We start from the raw sequence: 5,316 nt of genomic DNA on the forward strand, positions 1-5,316 counted from the left end.
CTGACCCGTGATAGGTGGCACCTCGGTAATTGGTACTTTGGCCTGCGATAGGCGGTACAATTATGATTTACGGCCCTTCGAGGAGGGTTTTGGTTTGGAATTCCGAGTCCATGCATTTTGACATATACGCATCGCATTAGGGTGCTTGGCACGCGAGTCGTGGTTGATTCAAGTTTATGATTGAGTGTTTTGAATTTGAGTTATCGTGGTAATTGTGTTGAAATTATTAAGTGTTATGTATTGATTATCGTGTGTAAGTGTGATGGATTGTAAAACTATTTCGAAACTCAATTTGTCGTGGTAATCGTGTGGGAATTGTTAAGTGTTAAGATGTGGAATTGTGTATGAATGTGATTGAGTTAGTTTGTGTATTTTTGGAAGAATATGCAGGGAAATCGATTTCCCAATCGATTGGATGAGTCACAGGGACTTTCTTAAATTGACATAATCGATTTGCCAATCGATTGGCATTAATATCGGGGTTCAGTTATTCATTCAATCGATTTCCCAATTGATTGAATTGAGCCCAGAGTTCAAATTTCACTAAATTCCTTCAGGAAATCGATTGGCTTAGTAGGAATTCTTATTTTGTGTTAGATAACAGATTGCTCATTGATTTATCAATGTCTTGGTTAGTTATGTATTACTTGATGGATTGAGAACTTTATTTTGTTTTCATTGTTATTTGGTATGTTTTATATGAACTTTTAGCATATGGAAAACCCTTTTAAGGTGCATGCTACGTTGAAAGGTCATTTTGTGCATTTGAAAACTTAAATGTTATGTGTTAACTGTTAATTTCGGTTGGTGACCCTTTACAACTATTGTGGAAATCTGGGCTTTGCCCTCAGATGAGAGCCAGGACGATCCTACCGGTTCGTACCCTACGGACGGGAATGTAGATGGGAATGCTTGACTGGAGCTACGTTAGGAGGATCTCACGGAGCGCGTGGAGATCACTTAGGGTGTATAGCTATAGTTTTTTTTTTTGAAGAATGATCAGATTAGGATGACATAGAGGGAACTTATGTTTTTTTTGGATTACGTTATTTTGAACTGGAAAACTGTATATTTACTAATATTGTCAGCTTCACATGTTATTTTCGGTGGGTTACATGTACCACTTTTTGATGTGTAAATATTTTGGGTTCATATTTTGAGAAACTTTTCCGCTGCTTGTAAATTATAATGACTCAATTATTTATCCAAAGGTATTTCCTTATTTGTTTTTCTCTGTTTTATTTTAATTTCTTTTGAAAAAAAAATACACCCTCGCTTTGAAAATCGGGGTGTTACATGGTTCACCCTTAACTTGGCTACATCTAGTTCTTTCACTCAATAGAATTTAATCCATTAATTCAACAACTTGAATTACAATGCACCTGATCCTCCAAGCTAGTATTCTTAAACATCATCACAACTAGGGATTGGAATAGACTAGGTCGTCCGTCAAGGGCCTATGGCCTGGCCTATTTAATAAAAAGACTACCCTCATGTTATTTTTAAAGCCTATTTATTTAAATAGGTTAGGCTCATACTTATAAAAAAGCCTATTAGACCGGACAGGCCGACCTATATATATATTATTTATTATTAATGTTCTTTTTTTATTATTATATTAATAATATTATTTCCTATTTTAAAGTCTATCAATTAGGCAATCACTCAATAGTCATTCCATATTTGGTAGTCGTTTCATATTCGGTAGCCGTTCAATTAGTAAATTACTCAGTAGTCGTTCCATATTTGTTTGAGAGGTAATAATGGGTGCGTTTATTTCTGGATAAAATCTATTCTTTGAAATCAAAAATCATTTTTTAGGCTTTAAAGGATGTTTGTTTCAGATTTTTTAAAATTCATTTTGTTAGAAAAATTATTTTTTGTTTAATATATACAGATATGTACATTGGTATTGGTATGTGGAGAACATCATGTGGTATGAGTAGAGCATCATGTAGATTGGTATGGATATAACATGTAGCTTGATATGTGTATAGAGACTAATTATTGATTTATTGTTTTTTTTCTTTTTCTTGGAAGGTTGTTGTAGTGCAAACTTGTTAGTTATTATTTTATTAGATTTGATTATAATTTTATTAGTTTCTCTTTTATTTAAAGACATAGTTTAGCCTATTTAAAAAAAATGTAAAATATAACGTTTTAATGTGAATAAGGCTTTTAAATTGCTTCCAGGCTAGGTCAGACCGAAAAAAATGCCTATGATAGGCTGTAGGCCTAAAACATTAATCGTAGACTTGGCTCAGGCCTTTCAAAGTATGGCCTAGCCTGACCTATTCCCACTCCTAATCACAACCTAGACTTTTGAGAAACACACAAACCTTGACTCTATCAACCACTATCGGGTTTGAAACTGGAGTAGTTGCTTCTAACAAGATGATTATAAAAATGACTATCACACTCTAAGAAAATTACTCATAAAATATTTTTCATTCGAACTAGTGTTTCTCTATTTGAATTCTAAGATGAATTTGGAATTTTGAGCTTCAGTTCTTCTACTATTTTTGAATTGTTCGATGATCTTCTTCTTCAACCTTGAGTATCTATTTATAGATAAAATTAGGGCTTCGATCTAATCCTTGTTTAATTCTAAATTGTATCTTCATTCCTAGTTTGGTCAACAATGATCTTATTCAAAAATAGTTATAAACAATATTTTTTTTTTTAATATGTTTTTTAGCCATTTCTTTATTTCTTAATCCAATCTAAACAATTCTTCTAGATTGATTCTCTTCCTATTTTGGTCAAATTAAGTTTATAAATTATTCAAATTAATTTTGTTTGTATTTTGTTGTAAAATCTGAACCATCTATTTGGAAATAATAAATGTGTCTTCTTTTGAGTATTTTTTCTTGTAAATAATTCATATCATCTTGTGATAAATTTTGATCAAATTTTTTTGTAAATAATTCATATATTCTTCAAATCGGGACCATACCTTCTTTTCAACTTGGTCAAAGATTTTCTTCAACTATAAATATAAATAAAATCTTGTTGTAAATAATTCATATCTTCTTCAAATCTTGACCATATCTTCTTTTCAACTTCGTCAAAGATATTCTTCAATTATAAATCTGAATCAAATCTTATTTTAGATTGTCTTCAAAAACATGATCTTCTTTCATACTTTGTGAAGTCAAATAAATTGTTCTCATAAAATAATTTTTTAACATCAAAACTCTAAGTATAAAACTATATTGGTTCCAATAATAAGTTGATCTATTGTAAACGAACTCAAGTCCTATTATGGATTGAGTGTCGTTTGACAGTGATATTATTGATAATGTCATTTATATCTGCATATCGATAGCATGTCAGTGGGTTAGTGCCGTAATATAATTAGAGCAAACAATTAGATTGAGATCTTGGAGATGTCGGTCGGAATGTATTGCGTGAAAGGCTGGATCGGATACTGCGAGGATGTTCCGACGATATACTGACACCTTATAAATTAGACTCTTTAGTTCGTTGGAAAAGAGGTGGCTTCTCTACTTGCAATAACTTGAAGTAGTTGGATCTATACGTCAGAGTTAGTTGGCGATTAGGTGACATTGCACCTTATGTGTTGCATTAGTGGAGTCATTATGATAAGTGTTATATGTGCATTGTTGTTAAATGATTGCTTATATGTTGATGTTGTGTGATATATGTGCTTGATTATAAGTTAATCGAATTAAACGCTAATAATGATTGGTAATAGATAAAAAAATGTTATACGTTGCTTGGACATTTGTTATGGTCATTCTATATGTTTTTTATACTTGCATTGTGATTCTTATTGTGCAGACTAACATTTTAGATGTGTTATAATGTATGGTTTTTCTTGAAGTTATCCCAATGTAACGTCAAGAGTTACGGACTTGCAGTTTTTATATACTAGTTACATTAGACTCTGATCAAATGACAAGAGGTTACATGGTATTTTTGTTACTAGAAATTTTAGTAAAATTTAACTGATACTCTTTACAAGTTGTATGATATGTTTAAAATAAATAATAAAATTAAAATTTTCGTTAATTTTTATTATTATTTATATTTTTTTTTTACAAAGTTTGATAAATAGATATCACAATTTAGTATTAGAGCTCGACCTGTCCACTTTGTCAGTGAATCGTTGAGTCCACACATGGTTTTGTTGTGTGCTACTTAGTTAATTTAAAATTGTATGGATGCTATACGATTTTTTTTTTTATGATGTGTTAAATTTTTATTTAATATTATGTGTCTATGTGTTGATTGTTTTTTTACTATGTGTTAATTATTTTTTGTGTAAATTATTTTGATTGTTGTGTGAATTGTTTGCATATGTATGTAATTAATTTTTATTTCAATTATTAGATTTAAATAACATAATTATATGTAAGTTAAATTGTATATATATTATTTGTTGAATATTATTTTAATGATATTAAAATATAAAGATGTAAATATAATTTAAATTTATCAAAGTAATTTTAATTATATATATGTTTGGTGATTTTTATAAAATAAAAATATAAAGACGTCGAATTTTCATTTTAATTGTATTAAAATATTTGTTTGATTTATTAATTATTATTATTATTATTATTATTATTATTAGTAGTAGTAGTAGAGATTATCATTGATAGATAAAAAAACTAACAATTTTAATAATTTATTGAGATAATTAAAAATAATAATTATAAAAATTATATAGAAATTAAAATTAAATTTATTATATTTTATAGAAATTATAAATAATTTTATAGATTACAAAAAATTAAAATTTATTTTACCAACTAAAATCAAATTTATATAGAATTAATTAAATATTTAAATGTAGTAATTAAATTATGAGTTTTTTATTACGGAATTTTAATGAGTTAATGCCTGCTACTGTAAACACACACAGCCCTTAAAAATTGATATCCAATCCAGTCGTAAGTTCCATGGAATATGTAGGCTAAACCTGTCTTTTGACTAACCCTTGGCCGCTATTACGTGTCCTGTCCTACAAATATCCACTCTTTCACTCTCCCTCTCTTCTTTCTGTCTTGGGAAACAAGAAAAACGCTCTTTTCTTTCGAGGAATAAGGACCCATTGGATTGCGCGCTCAACAAATCTCAACCCCTACAATTTCAATCTGACGCTTCGCTCTCTCTCTCTCTCTCTCTCTCTCTCCGTACTCAAAACACAACTCTTCTCTTTCTATTTTCCTTTCCCCTCTCTCATCAGCGGTTTTTTTTTAATCATAAACCCTAGCTAGCCGAAACACTGAAACACACTCTCTCCTCTCATCTCAGCGCGCGCTCTTTTCCCTTTCTCTCTCCGATCTC

Source organism: Cicer arietinum, chromosome 4, assembly GCF_000331145.2.
Source record: "Cicer arietinum cultivar CDC Frontier isolate Library 1 chromosome 4, Cicar.CDCFrontier_v2.0, whole genome shotgun sequence".
Lineage (NCBI taxonomy): Eukaryota > Viridiplantae > Streptophyta > Magnoliopsida > Fabales > Fabaceae > Cicer > Cicer arietinum.